At 46.1% G+C, this 18,274-nt stretch overlaps 1 protein-coding gene across 2 annotated transcripts in view; it reads right to left on the reverse strand.

The window, feature by feature from the left end:
* MARK3 (MAP/microtubule affinity-regulating kinase 3) overlaps positions 1-12,718 on the reverse strand; it is a 101,518-nt gene extending 88,800 nt beyond the window's left edge. For both annotated transcript variants that reach the window (XM_015417810.1, XM_015417811.1), the window contains exon 1: positions 11,923-12,718. The gene's annotated coding sequence lies outside the window, so the exon portion shown is untranslated. The remainder of the gene's footprint in view (positions 1-11,922) is intronic.
* Between the last annotated feature and the right edge of the window lie 5,556 nt (positions 12,719-18,274).

An 18,274-nucleotide genomic window follows, 5' to 3' on the forward strand; every position in this document is an offset into this window, starting at 1 on the left:
TCTGGTCCAGAAAGTGCCTTCCAAAGATTGTTTAGCTCTAGATGGCCTACATCAGGATGCGTGTTTCCTCCGGCACTAGCATTTTCACTTGGCAAGTGCTTGCTGAAACCCACTGATCTTACACCAACGGAAGTGTTAGCGCAAGAGTGAACGGATTCCATGCAGAGGCTATCTAGTACACAGGGAGCTCGTTCACAGGATTCAAGCCCAAGTTTGCAGGTAATAACAAGATATTCAGGATGGTGGCAACGGGTTTTGAAGAGTTCCAAAAGGATCTCTACAAACTGGATCAACGGACAATGATGTGGCAAATGAAGTTCAATATAGGTAAGAATAAAGTGAAGCGCACTGGAAAAAACACAGTAATGTTAGATATATTCTGATAGGGTTTAAAATGGCAGCGTCTGAGAGAGAGAGAGAGATCAAGGGCTTGTAGCAGGTAGACTGACAAAAATGTTAAGTCACTGTCAATGTTCCCTCTAAGCTGAGTTAGTGTGAGCTAGCTCACAGTTTTTTAGCTTCCAACTCACATTTTTGTCTTGGATCAGGAAGGATGGCTCCAGAGCAAACTAATTTATGCAGTAGCCAAATTGCTCACTCACAACTTTAATGCCAGTAGCCCACAAAGTAGAATTTTTGCTCACAAAACTCCACAACTTAAAGGGAACATTGGTCACTGTACTGGCAAAAAGGCAAACTTTGGGCTGGGGATGAATAAGGAAGGAACTGAATTTAGAGATGTAAAATTTTGAAGCCATGGAAAAACATGGGCATTGAAAGGTTGGAGGGAGGGGTTTGGAAAAATGGAAGTGTTCTGAAAAACTGTAATATATGCAACACTTACTTTCCTACCAAACCTAACCTTATTTTGCTGCTTTACTAGCATAAAATGCATCAGTTATAACTTACTTAGTACATGCCCCTTGTACTAACTGGCACATTCATGGAGCTTTAAAATATAAACACCATCATTTTCTACAAGCAAAACTGCAAATATACCCAATACTTGAGAGAGCACTGCAAAGTGCAGTATCCTAGCACATGATTATTATTTTTTTCACACACACACCCAGTTTCACAGTTTTCTTGCAGGCCTTGGCTTCTCTAATCGAAAAGGCAATGACCAATTCTGTAACGTCAGTGCATGAAGCTATGGTGTGGACTGACTTGGAAAACTATGCGTACTCCCAGGTACTGTATCTTGGGGGGAAATGCAGAGCCGAAAAAGTGCTGAAGAAGACAACCAAGGTTAACCAAGGGGTTAGAGCACCTTTTCTACACATGTTAAGAAAAATGAATACTAAGATGGGCACGCAATAGATGTAAATATAGTTACGCGCAGAATGGAGAAAATGAACAGTGAGAACTTTTTCTCCCTCTCCCATAATACTCTCAGGAGCTGCGGTGGCTCAAGTTGTTAAGACGCTGAACTGCAGGCTGTGGAAGGTCAGTAGTTCAGCAGTTCGAGACCCGGGTGCCGCATGACGGAGTGAGCTCCCGTCTCTGGTTCCAGCTCCTGCCAACCTAGCAGTTCGAAAGCAAGAAATTGCAAGTAGATAAATAGGTACCACTTTGGTGGGAAGGTAACAGCGTTCCGTGCGCCTTGGTGTTTAGTCATGCCGGCCACATGACCACGGAAATGTCTTCGGACAGTGCTGGCTCTTCGGCTTTGAAACGGAGATGAGCACCGCAACCCTAGAGTCGGATTCGACCTGCTTTCAAGCAAGGGAACTTTTACCTTACCTTAATACTACAACTCAGGGGCACCTAATGAACTTGACAGGCAATAGATTCAGGATGGGCAAGAGGAAATACTTCATTCATTGAGTAATTAAACTGTTGAACTCATTGCAAGTGGATGCAGCGATGGCCATTGAGCACAGATGTGACTTTAAAAGGGAATGAGACAGATGCGTGGAAGACAGATGCGTGGAAGACAGGACCATGACTACTATCCAACTTGTAAACCGCTCTGAAAACCAGGGTTAGAAGGCAGGAGGGGGGAAAAAGGTCCGACTCCTGGCCTATATGTTCTGCTTGACCGACCAGTGTGTGCAACAGGATGCGATGAACCGCTAGCCTGATCCAAAAGGGCACATCTAATCTTCAGCTTCTGCAAACAACCTCCAATTTACCAAGGCTCCTGCAGTCAGATACTGCGTGAACCTGACCAATCTGAAAAGTTTTGCATCAAGCCTTGCACAAATAGGGAGGTGGTGCATGAGCATAGCAATAAACTGTGTTTGTGCCTAACTGTGGAGCTTAATTGCCGCTAGCTGTGATGCCTAATTGCAGCCAAACTCTGTCCCCAGAGACACGGATGGAAACAATGCTGCTAAACACACACTCACAGGAAGGGGGATTCTCTCTTTTCAACATCATACCTACAAAATTAAGAGAGCCTGGTGCTGCACATATAGGGAGGTGGGAGGAGTGAGGGGTGGTGCATGAGCACAGCAATAAACTGTGTTTGTGCCCAACTGTGGAGCTTAATTGCCGCTAGCTGTGATGCCTAATTGCAGCCAAACTCTGTCCCCAGAGACACGGATGGAAACAATGCTGCTAAACACACACTCACAGGAAGGGGGATTCTCTCTTTTCAACATCATACCTACAAAATTAGAGAGCCTGGTGGTTTACACCAGGTATTGACAAAAAAGTTTTTTACTGAAAAATCCCTGTAGACTGAGAAGTACAATGAACAATTCTTAAAAATGAGGAACACCAAGGAATTATCTGTTGGGCTGTAGTTAGAAAGCCAACAAACACTGCAATAAGCCATGGGCAACCCCCGTGACATTATTCTCTCTGAATGAAGGCAAATTAAGAAGACAGAGCACACTTTCCTCTATGGTTCTACCCATTCTCCACAGCACCTTACCATCCAGTTTGTGTGTGAGAGCTTGAATTGGCCTGGTCAAAAAGCCAGCTACGTGCCCTTCAGACAAGAGCTTCTTTCGCAGAGTGGGGGGGGGAGAGCAGGAAAATGTTGGGCCTCGACAAATTTTAGGCCTTGGCAAATTCTCTTCAGCCTTAGGAGCAACCCCCCCAAAATTTAGGAGCTAGAATTCCTTTATAGCCTCCGGGGATTTCTGTTTTAATGACCATACTTTCTAATTACTGCTAACACAGAACCAAATCCCAACTCTTTACAGTTGCTTGACTTTTTTAAAAAAATAAAGCCAGAACGAAAGTGTTCTAGTACACAAATAAATACGGGGTGACTCTGGTTGTCATCACAACAAAAAGCTAACCCCTATCCCTCACCTGAATAAGCTTTGTGCTTCTGAGAATCACCAAGAGGCGCCTACAGCAAATGACTGATGAAAATACTAGGTGCCACAATGAGATTTCCAGGCGCCACGAAGTTCATCAAGCCCCGGGTTACGCCTCAGACTGACTCTCATGGGTTGCCGTCCAGGGCGCCATCCTCCTTTATCAGCTGCAAAATGGAGCGCAGGGGGATTCCCTTTGGTCTCTGCCTGACCTTTTACAAGGGATGACTGGCCATGCTGGGCTTCTCAAAGGACCAGACAGGCCCTTGAAGGCTGATGCTGCAAAGGTGTCCAGCGGGCCCCATCACAGGAGTCCTCTAACTTGTAAACTTCTATCTGGTCTCCCTCACGAAGTAGGGTTCTCCATTCTAAGTATGAAGCAAAGCTTTTCAAAGCTGCCTTTTGCCCAGCTTTCTTTGGGGCGCTCAGGTGGTTGGCTGCCTCCTGTTCAGACACATCCAGGTCTATTCCACAGTGATGCGCAGTTTGTTGACATCAGACCAGTCCTCTGAATTCGGGGAGCCAAAGCTGACCAGCTTGATCAGGGAAGTCCACTGCAGTTGTTTGCTGCACCATTACCTGGACTATACCTGGGCTAGGCAATCAAGGCTATCCATGCCATTTGCCCAAACGGGCAGGGCTCCTTGCTGATGTATCAAGACCAGAATCCCCTTACTCAGGTCCAATTCTTTTTGCATTGTTTTGGACTGCACCGGCTGCCGTGGGCCTTCAAGCCATTACAATTTGCGGTGCACTACATTAGGATTAGCATTGTCACTTTAGCAGCAGCTTGGGGCTTGCCCAATTCCAATATTCAGCCACCGAGTGAGGGCAGTCCCCTGCTTTTATACTCTGCCTCACAGAGCAATCTGTCTCTAAGGTCTTACTACCTGGATACTCCTTTGACTATAGTGGTTTTTTATTAGTACTGTGTGTAGATTATTCTTTGGGGGAGGTGCAGTGTTTCTGTAACTTAATTATGGAGTTCTAACAACTATTTTAACATGCCTTCGGATCAATCCATTGGGGAAAGGTGGAATAAAAGCATTTTAAATAAATAAAACTGTTCTGTTGGCGGTGGAACTCTCCTTGGGCATAAGCAGAAAACGCTTCTTCCAACCTTGTGCTGGGGGAATGGATTCACAGGAGCGCTTGACTTTACTTTGAACAAAATGTAACTTATGCAAATTACTAAACTATATCAACTGTTATTATGGAACGATACTAGTTTTCAAAGCTTCTGTGACATCAGAGTAGCTCAGCCAATCCAGGTTTCAGAGTGAGAAATTAACAGTACTCATCGCCTGGGCTGCAGTTAAAACAACTAGCTGGAATCCGCCCAGCAAGATTTGTTGGTAAGGGGTCACCTACAGAACAACAAAACTGACGTGTTGTGATAGGACTACTTCCTACATTTCTAAGGGAGCTTCCATTCCATGGGAATATGCAAGGCTTGGCTAGTTTTAATGGGTCAGCAGAATCTAATCATTAGCTGGTGAGAAGGATACACCAAACATCTTCTCTCTCTTTTTTTTTTTTTACTGAAACCGAGTCTTGCCCTCTACAATAACCACCTGTGCTTCAGGGCTGGGCACCTGGTAATGGATCGTATAGAGCACTTTCCCACTGACCGCTCCTTTGTGCCCCACCCCAAGACTTCCTCCAGGCTATGCTTACAATTGGATCTTGGCTGGAAGCCAGTTTCAATACCCTCTTCTCTCCACTCCACCCTACCCAGACTCTCCGAACAAGTCAGCATTCTAATTCACGTTTCTACTCTGGACTCGCCTTGGGAGTTCTGTGACTTTGATTCCAGTTTACTGAACATCATTAGTTGAAACAGGATTTTGCCATGGTAGGGAACTTCTGGCCTTTTGCGGGCTCTGGGGGCATACTTTGCCCTATTTGATATTTTTCTGATCTTTTCTATTGGTTAAGATTGATATAAGCTCCAAAACAAATCTGTGGAATCTGTGTGTGTGTACACATACGGACGTATACACACACTCTTTAAATCTCAAGGGCAATGTGTCTTTTCCACCACAATCATGATCTCTGTGAACACTTTTACTAACTTGGGGTGTACACCAGTTTTCCCTCTAAGCTGAGTTAGTGTGAGCTAGTTCACAGTTATTTAGCCACCAGCTCACAGGTTTTTGCCATAGCTCAGGAAGGAGGGCTCCAGAGCAAACTAATTTATGCAGTAGCCAAATCGCTCACTCACAACTTTAATGCCAGTAGCTCACAAAGTAGAATTTTTGCTCACAAGACTCCACAGCTTAGAGGGAGCATTGGTGTACGCATCCTTTGCCATTTTGCATACACGACATTACCTCTTTCTTCTAAAAAATCTCATTATGTACACAGTCTCTCATAAGCAGTTCTAGTCTGAAGATGGGGACAAATGCCTCTTTGTAAACAGAACAGCCACTAAAAATAGAGTCATGGGAACATATTAGATGCACACCTTGGGCACTTCACCTCAATGTGAAAAGAAAACAATTTGTTTAAGAACTAGATTACAATATTGCCAGATAATCAGCCAGGTGCTTGTAACCAGAAGTCATGCTGCAACTGCAATGGCAACAGCCAACAGAGTTTATTGTGCAAATATAATCTCTGTGCTCTTTCTCCTGCCCAATTATATAGCTCCTTAAGATGGTTAAAACGACTTGCCAATTTAACCAGGTCATACTTGCCAAACAATAAGTTTAAGAGATAACTGGCAGAGCAAATATAATCTTTACTACAAATAGCGCGATCATTTTGCCACATGCCCCAATTTTTTCCTGTGCTCACCATCACTGCCTAACAAATCAAACCTTTAAAGGCGAGGGGGGGGGGGGAGAGAAAGATTACAGCACTACAAATAAAAGGACACAACTCTAGGACAATAGTACCTTCAGCAACTATTTGAAAAACAGTTTGCCAAGGGCCAAGTATGTGATCCACTGAACTGTCGAGCATTTGTGTTCAAGGGCTCTCTTATTCGCATAATGTTTTCCTGTGTCACTGCGGCTGTATTCCTCGTGCAACTCTAATCGTGTAGGTCAAAGACAAGCACACGTACTCCAAATATAGAATCCTTTCCACAGCCAACCTGCAGACAGGGAAGAGTTACAAAGCTGGGCATCATCATGCCAAGGAGCCAGAAATGGGAACAGCTTGTTAAACCCTGGCAGCAAAAAGACGCCAAGCAGCCTTAAAGGGACTGCTATATTACGGTGCTGAAATTCATTATTTCAACATGTAGGGCCATCGAAAACAGCAGTCAATGGTCTAGGTTACGGCTGTACTGCCACACTGCCTTGCCGTTTGGAGTAAGTATGAATTAGTTACTATTAGTCATAGAGGGCTGCGGGCTGCCACTGGAGTCCTGCTGTTTTAAAGACCCACCCCAAGTATCTGGATGCTGGGGGGAGGGGGGGCGTGTCACTGAATAAAGGGCACGGCCCCAGACTTTGGGGGGAGGAAGGCACCATCTCCAGAGCATGTAATTATCCAAAAAGATCCGATGCAACCCTGCAACAAAAGGTACCTTATAAAGCAAATGTATTCAGACAGGATACGTTTCAAAGGAAATGGTGAAACTTGTATCCACATTAATATATCCTCCAAAATAACACTGACTTTGCTCACTGGTCATAACACATTTTTTTTTACTGACATCAGCACTGAAGTTTAAATATAGCAGATGAAGAACAAGACATTGTCACGCCTGAATCATCAATAAAACTGCCAAACTAAGTCCAATTCTCCTATAGCCATGGTTAGCAACTATGTTTAAAGCCAGGAGGATACCCAGTGCTCAAAGGTCTGAGACAGAAAACCCTTGCTTGGATTTTAATCCCATGAGGCAACTGGATGCTATTTTTGAGACACTGGTTTTTTGGTCCAGAAGTTCATTTAGGGATTTCATCTCCAGAGGCTCACTAAAGCAGGGCTTTTGGGAGTACGTTACTTCTAAAAGGTTAAACTCTATGCCTAATGGCATATACCACAGAACCTCAAATAACCACGGACATTCAAAGCTAAGAACTGCGGAATGTACAGTCCTTACTGTATCTTGTGAGAAGGGCTCGTCTGTGGCTGTATTTTGGATGTAACGTCTCTGCTAAATATATTAGCTTGAAAAAGAGACACTTGTGTAGCTATTCTCACATTACAAAAGACATGCATCTCATGTGTGATCATGCAACTCTGTGTGAAAAGGGAATGCGAAGAGCAACCCTCGTTATTCCAGGAGTGTCAGCATAGAAACCAGTTGCACTACATGGCAGAGTGGCAGGTAAATTATGGCTAAGGCCCTAAAGCAGTGTCCTAATCCGGGCGGCGGGGGGGGGGGGATAAAGTCAACTTGCCACAAACATGACATGGTTCATATAAATTAGCTTCTTGGCAACGGCAGTGCAGCACAGTCCAGCTTCTCTGATCAAACAGTACAACAGCAGTACTCGCTACTAAGCCTACAGGCCCACTCAAGCAGACTGTATTGCAATTGCATTGTATTAAAGCCAGTGAACACACTCAAAAGGTGCTATTTTTCTCGTGCAATACCGAAAGCTCATCTCTCGACTGGAGCACAAAAGTCGTGCTGCCCCAAATTTCAAGTGGCCCAAGGAAGCTCTGACTGCTGTTTTCACTCATTCTGCAGAAGAAATGCGGCTGACAAACAAGTATAATTACTTGCAGGATCCTTACCACAGTCATAAAGAAAGACAGAAAACATTATCTTCAATGGTTTCAGAGGGTAGATGTGTTGGTCCTGCCATAGAAGTCCAATAGCACCTTGGAGACAAGCAAGGGTTTTAGGCAGGGCTCTTTTTGTAGAAAAAGCCCAGCAGGAACTCATTAGCATAATAGGCCACACCCAACAGCAGGAACTCATTAGCATATTAGGCCACAACCCTGACAGCACAGCTCATTAGCACATTAGGCCGCACCCCCATGTTACCAGAAGTGTGGTCATCCAGCCACACCCACCTTTTGCTTCTTATTCTGTTTACCTTGTTTGTTGTCAAAACCCAGGGCTTTTTTTGTAGCAGGAACTCCTTTGCATGTTAGGCCACACACCCCTAATGTAGCCAATCCTAATGAGTTTCTGCTGTTGGGTGTGGCCTGTTATGCTAATGAGTTCCTGCTGGGCGTGGCCAACTCGGGAGCCAGCCGGAACTCCGTTCCTGTGCGTTCCTGCCCAAAAATAGCCCTGGTTTTAGGGTATAAGCTTCTGAGAGTCAAAGCTCCCTTCATCAGATTAAGGAAGAAGAGGTTGGAGGAGGAGACTGGATTTATACCCCGCCCTTCACTCGGAGTCTCAGAGGGGTTTACAATCTCCTTTCACTTCCCCTCCCCACAACAGACACCCTGTGAGGTAGGTGGGGCTGAGAGAGCTCTTTCCAGAACTGTCCTTGAGAGAACAGCTCTGACAGAACTATGGCTTGCCCAAGGTCATTCAGGAGGTGCAAGTGGAGGAGCGGGGAATCAAACCCGGTTCTCCCAAATTAGAGTTCACACACTTAACCACTACACCAAACTGGCTCTCTTTGACTCCTGAAAACTCATACCCTGAAACTTGCTGGTCTCCAAGGTGCTACTGGACTCAAGTCTAGCATTATCTTAAATAGATAGTTAGTCTAAGCCAATATGACGACAGACCAACAACAAATACCCTAATGATGTAAATAACACTACAAGTTGTCGGAAATTTTCTAGTATCAAAGCTGAATGGAAATACTGTTAACTTTTTTTCAGCTGTGAGAAGCGTTATAAACTACCATTTGAACTAGATGGGCACAATGATTTTTTTTCCCAGCCCTCCTTGCAATTAATAGAATATCTAAACCACAAGAGGCTTAGAAACGCTTTACAGGTAACAAACATATATCTACTTTCGGAAGGATTAGTGAAATCTGTGTAAGTGCCGATTTTCCTATGGAAGCTGCTGCTTGTAGGCAAAACCCCATAACCTGTGATGGGTTTCAAGAGGGAGGCCTATTCTACAGCTTCTGACAAACGAGTTCAAATGGAAAAGCTGCTCACATGCATCGCAAACAAGCACCATCTCAGAGCAGGTCAGATACAATGCAAGCTGAAAGGAATGGGCTAGGCTCACGCATGCAAACTGAAGTAGCTATAAAAAGCCAGAGGTTCAGAGCCAGGGAAGGAGACACGTTTTTCCTCAGTACTTAAGGCTGCCTTTGATGATTCAGTTTGTAAACTTTAAATTGCCTTTAGAGGGTTTTCATTGTGCCTAATAATTCCGGAATCCTCCTCCCCCCAAAAATGTTTCTGCATGGACTTGTAGGATTTGTCTTTACCTTAAAAACTCCTAAACATACTTAAAACTTCAGGCAAGGACAAGAACAATGCCCAATCAGCAGTTTCCCAAGAAACCAATATGAAACTGTTGCAAACGTTTTCTGTCTTTGCCAATGGACCTTACTCGGTATTAAGTTGGAAAATTTGGCAATGACTCAGATATATCCCTATTGTCAGAAATTAGTACTTTTTTCCTGGTGTAAAGCACTGAAGGCCGTCCCATGACACTTGAACCCAAATGCAACTGGGGTATTTTCAAATTGTGTGTGTTTTGTGTTCAGAAAAAATCGCCAGCAAAACAAGGTCAGTTCTTTGCCACCAGAAGTATTATCACGTTTGTAAGCAGGGTTAGAACGTGAGAAGAAAGGAAGAAGAAAGGACATTTCTTTAGCCAGCAGAAGTTGTGGGTATGTCTATACACAAACTAATATCATTAAGACAAAATTAACACACATATCATTAAGACAAAATTAACATACATTGTTCTTGCATTGAGGATCCTTCTTCAATTTAGGACTTCTGTGGTCAAGAGCAGGGCTCACTTGAAATGGCATTTCTAACACATCAGTATTGCTACCTGTGTGTAAACTCCATGACCAACCAAGCCCAGTTTTGCTTAGCTCACAAGCTCTGACAAGATCAAAGAGGCAACATGACCAGAAGCAAAATAATCAAACACTGTACTATGTGAATTTTATATTTTTAAAACAAAACCGGACATGTTTCTGAAAATGAACTTCAGCCTGACCACAAATATTAAGCTTGCTTCAACTTGGAAAACCCCTCCCCCCCAATGTACCTACAGAACAGGAAAGCTTGAAAATTGGAAGACACTGGAAAATCTCCAGAAGACCTCTGAACGATGTGTTTGCTGATATATAGGTGATACTATACATGAGAGTGGACTAGCCAGCAAAAGAGTGGGTGGCCAAATTACTGACACCAGACCTAATGAGTATTCAGCTGCCTTCAGGGCTGACAGTGAGCACAGAAGTTCCAACTTTGAAGACTTTTTGGTCAAATGCAACTTTGGAGGCTTGAGGCTTGGGCTGAAATCCACAAATATTCTATAATTGAATTACTTAAATTGACTTTCGCTGAGCATAGACTTTAGTCTGCAGACTGTATTAAGAACTAAAGCAAACAAAAGAACAGAGAAGGTGTTATCTACTATGTCAATAAATCCAGAGTCGGGACAATAAAGCAATTGTTCCGTTGAGCATATTTTCCACTTCTGTATCTAGGCATATTGGAAGTATCTTCAATCAGTAGCAGTGCACAGACTGGGTGAGGATATGCACCACAAAGATGCACAGCTAAGCTTCTTTGTCATACTCACAAATACAGAATTTCCCCAGTTCTTGGAACATCTCAAAGTTTATAGTGAAACTGGCAATCAAATCAGCAACACGAAAGAAGAGTTTCATATTCAGTTGTATACAAGCTCACGTGTGTCTTCTACAGTTTCATAGAATACCACAACAGTCCTTTTCATTAGTTACAAGCAAATTCTGTCATAACTTCAGCAAATACAATAGCTTTCCTCTCCACGTTCCAGACACATTCAATTTCCACTTCCAGCTTAACACAGCCACATAAACACATCACACTTTTTAATATAAATAATGTTGTTTTGTTTAGCACCTAAGCAAAGGCATACTCAAATATAATGCCTGAAGAAGAAAAGTCTTTTTCATATCACCAGATAAGTGGCTACCATAATAAAAGCTTCAGTTTATTACTTTAAGAGAAATAATTCCATTCTTTATCAGAACTACATTCCTGCCCTACGTTTTAAGAAACTCTGCCTTTAGTCATGAACACATTTTATGCCAATGAACATCTGCTAGAGGTTTTAATTTATATTTGCATTCTGAAGATGTGAGACTAAAACACAAGGGCCTTAGCCCTTCTGAATGAACATAAGCTAATTGTAGAGAGGCCTCAGTAACAGCTTCCCTATTGATAACGTTTTCTTAGCAACCTGTGAAACATCTGTTCCCAGATGTACAGCAGCCCAACAGTGCATGTCATAACAGTAGGGCAGAGCATATCCCATGCAATGTCAAGTTTCTATCTGAAGGGACTTTAATTATCGCGGTTTGGAGATATCACAACTGCTGACACTCATCTTCTATAACAATACAAGTTTTCACAATAAAACACTTTTGCTTATAATTAAAGAAAGCCACATCACATCAACCCCCGATAAGAGGGCAACAAAACACAGCGTTAGCATAAGCTACATATCTATTACAAAGTCCAGAAGACAAAAGGCAGTCACTGCAAAACTCATACCAACAAACGGACCATCCCAAAATACACTTACATTTTCAGTGTCACGTTCGTTCACCGTGGGCAACGGAGTTCTAGTGGACATTTTCATTCACTTGTGCTGAAGCACCGTTTCGTGATGGCAAAAACCCAGCTATAGGTTTGTTTTTTTTAAAAAAAATCCTAAACACCCTTCCTATCCCTCCCCCCAAAAAACTATATATATTTACAAAAAATTGGTAATCCTACTGCATGATAGTGGTTACAAAGGGCCACCATCAAGAAACCATGGAGTGTGAGGGGAAGGAAATTTGGGTGATTTCCTCCTCCAGCACTACTCTCTCATCTACATTCCAGTCTGGCCACGGGGCACTGTGTCCCCCCGGGAATCTTCAGGGATCATCCTACAGACGAGATTAAGAGCCTCAGAAGGTGGTGTGGCGGAGGGATTAAAGAGAAAGGGGATTTCTCGCGGAAGTGCCAAAAGGGGGAGAGGGGAGGGGGGGAATGCTGAGAAAAAGGGGAGCTGGGATGAGAGGAAAGGAGGGGGGGATGAGACTCGACTAGCCCAGCGGCTTGCAAGACGGGGCTGCGGGCGAGGAGGAGGCGGGTGCAGGGCGCCGCAGCAAGGGCAACTAGGAGGCTATATGGAGAACTGAGGGGGGAGGGCTGCCCCCCTCACGCCCTCCCTCTCGCCGCCTGCAGAGAGGCAGCGGGAGCCTGTCCCAAGGGCTGCTCCAAGGAGGCTTCTCCGCCCCTCAGTTTAAGCCCCGCTTCCCCTCTCTCCCAGGCCCCGCTTCACCGGGCCGCAGCTCTCATACTGGGAAACACCACCCCCCCTTCCTTCTTCCCAGCAGTGGTCGTCCCCCCCCCCGGCACTCTAGGCAGCGGGGCAGGCTGAGGCCACGCAGGGCCTTCTGCTCCCGCCCGCCCCCTCCGGCGGCCCAACGGAGCCCGAGGCCTCGCTCCGTCTGTGCTCGTGGGAATGAGGACCTAGGCGGGCTTCTCTCCCCCCCCTCAGCCAGCAGCAGCACCGCCGCCGCCGCTCCCGGATGATCCAAGATGGCCGCCCGGCTTCCTCCGCTCCGACATGAACCGGAAGAGACCGCCCCCTTCGGATTGAGCGACAGGCCGAGGCTGTGTGGAGGGGGGGGGACGGGTTGGGGAGTGCGCAAGCGCGGCGGCGCGGGCGCCCCTCTTGTTGCTAAGGTCCCTCGGCAGGGGTGGGGGAAGGGCGGGGGGCCTGGATTGTGGGCCTTTGCGCAGGGGTGGGGGAAGGGCGGGGAGCCTGAATTTGGGCGCTTTGCTTGGTCGGGGCGGCGGCAAACGCCGAGGGGAAGGAAGCGAGCGCGGTCCTTCCTTCTGCCCCCTTCTCCTTTCCCCTCGCCCTTCCTCAGCGCTCCTCTCACCCGCTGCAGTTTGAAATCTGGTTTCACGCACTGTACGTGTATGATCAGGGAGAGCCGTGTTAAGTCTGTCTGCAGCAGCAGCAGCAGCAGCAAAGAGCGAGGATCCAGTAGCACCTGAAAGACTAACAGAATATGTGGCCGTGAGTCACGGCTTCATAGAATCATAGAGTTGGAAGGGACTTCCAGGGTCATCTAGTCCGACCCCCTCCACAATGCAGGGAATTCACAAATACCTCCCGCACACACACAAACACACATCCAGTGACCCCTGTTCCATGCCCAGAAGATGACAGCAAACCTCCAGGAACTCCAGCCAAACTGTCCTGGAGAAAAATTGCTCCCTGACCCCAGAGTGAACATAAGAACATAAGAGATGCCAATGTTGGATCAGGCCAAAGGCCCATCCAGTCCAACACTTTGTGTCACACAGTGGCCAGAAATACCAGGTGCCATCAGGAGGTCCAGCAGTGGGGCCAGGACATTAGAAGCCCTCCCACTGTTGACCCCCCCCCCAAGCACCAAGAAGACAGAGCATCACTTGCCCCAGAGCCCCTAGCTATACCTTGTGGCTAATAGCCACTGATGGACCTCTGCTCCATATGCTTATCTAATTCCCTTTTGAAGCCGTCCATGCATTTCCCTGGGTGTGTCAAAAAGGGCCACAAGAGGTAAGTGCTGATGCAACCCTTCCTGCCCTCCCTCTCAGAAACCGTACTTCTTCAGATACCAGTTTAACACCAGTCAGAAAGAACTGAAATCACATATAAATGATAATTCCAAGAGGATGCAAAAAAAAAATTTCCCCAAAGGGAAACCACAATGGGAGATTGCTGAGTTAATTCACAAGTTCAAAACAATGGATCCACCCCCCACCCCAAGGCTGAATTCTTATTTCACCACAGAGGCTAATTTTTTTTGGGGGGGGGGGAGCGTTTCCCCTCTCAGCTAATCAAGCTGGTCACAATATGCGTGGCACCTTTGCAGCCTGAGTTCCTTCTTCACAACACCCTTCCCACCTTCTGACTGGTATATGAAGGCTCAGAGATCTCCATTCCAACTGGTATCTTTGGAAGGAAGCTTTGATCCTCGGAAAGCATGTGCCTGAAAGACTCTTGTTGTTGGTCCCTGAGGTGCTACTGAATTCGAATCTAGCCATTCCAAGAGGGTTGCCGTCTTAAAAGGCCATCCTAAGTAGTAGAAGAAAAGAGCACAAGAGTCCAGTAGCACTTTAAAGACTAACAAAGTTTGTGGCAGGGTAGGAGCTCTGGTGAGTCACTGCTCGCTTCTTCAGATACAGCAAGCGGTATCTAAAACGACCCCCTCCCCTGCCACAAATCTTGTTAGTCTTTAAGGTGCTACTGAACTCTTGCTCTTTTGTAGTGCTACAGACAGACTAACAACACTACCTATCTTGATCCTAAGTAGAGTCAGGGGTCATTTCGTAGAAAAAGAGGGGCAGGAGCTCATTAGCATAACTTATTTGCATATGCCACATCCCCTGACATCACCGGAAGTGTGTCAGAAGGCAACACCCACCACTCAGGCTCGGACTGTTTGGGATTGCTAGCTATTTGGGGGGGGGGAGTGCAGATCTGTCCTCACAGAGGAGGAAGAGCTTGTACCTGAATAAAACTTGGTCTTAAAGGTGCCACTGGACTGTTTTGGATTGCTAGCTATTTCGGGGAGGGGGAACATGCAGATCTGTCCTTCCAGAGAAGGGAGAGCTTGTACTTTTAAAAAAACAAAAACAAATTGCTTTTTATTTTAACCACGTGTCTTACAGTCAACGTTTTCGTCTTTATACAAATATTTCCTTCCCCCCCCTTGCTTCTGTCCGCCCCCCCCTTTTTTTCTTCCATCATTGCTTCAGCCATGGGCACAAAGTCCAAAGTTTCCAATGACTGTCCTTCTTGGCTTCATCCTCCTTGATCCAATCGAAGTAGGGCGACCATTTTTCTCTTATTCGAGGAGAGCTTGTACTTGAAGGCAGGCCAGGGGAGGCTCTGCAACTTACCTGGTTGCTTCTTGCGCCTCGTGGCCCAACTGAGGGCTGCTGGGAGCAGGGGGTGGGGCTTGTCGCATGAGCCCGCCCCCTGGGCTCCTTACTGTCGGAGCTCCACTCCTGTGCGCTCCCACAGGAAATGACCCCTGAGCAGAGTTACACCCTTCCATTGAATTAAGTTTAACAGGGTGCAACTCCTTTTTAGGACTACACAGCTTGTTCGTAGCTGGAAAAGCAATCATGAATCCAGTAGTGCCTTAAAATTGCAGTGGTGCCTTAAATCTGACAACATTTCCAATACCAATCTTTTTGTAAGAGTAAGCTACAGTTGTCAACTCTGGTCTGTAAAATTTGGGAGCAAGATCCGTAGATTTGGGGGCGGAGTTCACTTAGAATCTTCGGTGTACCATAGAGCGTGCCCTCTTAAACGGCCGTTTTCGCCAGGGGAACTGATCCATGTGGTCTGGAGATTGGTTGTAATTCTGGGAGAGCTCCAGGCCCCACCTGGAAGCTGGGAAACAAAAGTTAGCCTCATTGATTCTAAGCAGACCAACTTAAGGACTGCTCCCTTTATGCAGGCATAAGCTTTCAAGACTCAGAGCTCACTTCCTTCAGATGCATGGACTGTACGTGTCCGTAACTACTATGGATGTACAGGTGAACGGACCTGGTGAAGTGAGCTGAGTCAGTGTGAGCTAGCTCACCGTTTTTTAGCTTCTGACTCACACATTTTTGTCTTAGCTCAGGAAGGATGGCTCCAGAGCGAACTAATTTACGCAGTAGAAGAAGAACAGATTGGATTTATGCCCCCGCCCTTCACTCTGAGTCTCAGAGCGGCTCACAAATACCTTTCCCTTCCCCTCCCCACAACAGACACCCCGTGAGGTGGGTGGGGCTGAGAGAGCTCTGACAGAAACTGCTCTTTCAAGGACAGCTCTTGTCAGAACTGTGGCTTGCCCAAGGTTATCCAGCAGGTGCAAGTGGAGGAGTGGGGAATCAAACCTGGTTCTCCCAGATTAGAATTCACACACTTAACCACTACACCAAAGTGGCTCTCAGTAGCCAAATCGCTCGCTCACAACTCTAATGCCAGTAGCTCACAAAGTAGAATTTTTGCTCACGAGACTCTGCAACTTAGAGGGAGCATTCAGCTCTGGGTTGAGAAATACTTGGAGATTTGGGGGGTGGAGCCTCGGGAGGGCAGGGTTTGGGGAGGGGGGGAGACCTCAGCAGTCTATAATGCCACAGAGTGCACCCTCCGAAGGAGCCATTTTCTCCAGGGGAACCTCCCTCCCTCTCTCTCTCCCTCTCCCCCCCCCGGAGATGAATGCTAATAGCAGAAGGTCTCCAGATATCACCTGGAGGTTGGCAACCCTATATGTGGAAACAGCCAGAGACTCAGCTAAACCGAGCTTTTACTGTCAGTGGATAGCTGCTTCTCTGACAGAATTGTCCCAAGGACAAATTAAATGAGGATTGTAAAGAACTTTGCATATGAGAAGATAACTGCACGATGTCTAGGAACCATATCAGCAAGCAGCTTAGAGCGCTTGCATATTAGATGTGAGGGTTTTGACCTGATTAATTTCCATTTGTGTTTCTTTCCTCATCGTGAGAACCGAGAAGACAGACCGGTGCCACAATCCGATCACACAGCAAAACGAGATGGCAACGGGAAGATGTGCAGGTTTTTCCAGATTTCTTTTTCCCCCTGCAACAAAATCCCTTTGCTCCACCTGTTTGTTATCTAGACTGCCAGATGGTGCCTGAGGCAAATCCGTCTCTATCTGACAGATTTCCATAGTAGGGGAAAAAACACAAAGACTTCAATCAGGGGGGCTCAGGTTCAAATGGCTACTCCGCCATAGAAGCTTGCTGGGTGACCTTTGGCCAGTCACACTCTCTGTCAACCAAACCTAACTCACAAAAGTTATTGTTGTGAGGATAAAATGGAGGAGGGAGGAGCGATGTTGTAACCACTTTGAGAGTCAGCGTGGTGTAGTGATTAAGAGGAGCAATCTGGAGTACCGGGTTTGATTCGCCACTCCTCCTCCTCCGCACGAGGCCTGCTGGGTGACCTTGTGCCAGTCACTGTTCTCTCAGAACTCTCTCAACCCCACCTCCCTCACAAGGTGCTTGTTGTGGGGAGAGCAAGGGAAGGCAATTGTCAGCCACTTTGAGACTCATTAGGGTAGAGAAAAGCGGGGAATGAAAGAAGAACTCTGCTGGATCAGACTAGCACTCCAGCCTGCTGGGTGACCTTGGGCCAGTCTCAGTTCTCTCAGAACTCTCTCAGTCCCTCCTGCCCCTCAAGGTGTCTGTTGTGGGGAGACCCAGTCTTTGCATGGAGCCAATCGACTACTGTTGCCTCTCTGAGCACAGTGCAGAAGCAGCTGAAGACGTCTGTGGCTAGATTTGCTAATTTAAGTCGTAAAGATATATATAAAGAATCTCATTCTTTGTGGGAGGACTGGTATCCTCTCTGCAGCAGACCTGGCATGTGTGTATACACATGCAATATAATTTATGCATATTAATCCTTTTATTCCTTTCATCTGATTAAGTCGCTGAGAGCCAGTGTGGTATAATGGTCAATAAAGGCAGATTCTAGTCCGGAGAACCAGGTTTGATTCCCGATTCCTCCACACGAAACTTGCTGGGTGACCTTGGGCCAGTCACCGTTCTCTCAGGACTCTCTCAGGCCCACCTGCCTCACAAGGTGCCTGTTGTGGGGAGAAGGAGGGGAAACTGATGGTAAGGCACTTGGAGATGCCTTAAGGTAGAGAACAGTCGGCTATAAAAACCTACTCTTATTCTTTTTGTTTATTTTATTCATTTATTTTTATTTTTATTTATTTTCTCCCTGATCGGAGAATGAAAGTGGCTTTCCACTTTGTTCTCAGCTCTTCCACTTAATCCTCACAACAACAACTTTGTGAAGGTATGGCACTGAATCCTGCTGAGGTCCCTCCCCTTCCCAAACCCCACCCTCCTCA

The sequence above is a fragment of the Gekko japonicus genome, unplaced genomic scaffold, assembly GCF_001447785.1.
Source record: "Gekko japonicus isolate JY-2015 unplaced genomic scaffold, Gekko_japonicus_V1.1 scaffold270, whole genome shotgun sequence".
Taxonomy (NCBI): Eukaryota; Metazoa; Chordata; class Lepidosauria; order Squamata; family Gekkonidae; genus Gekko; species Gekko japonicus.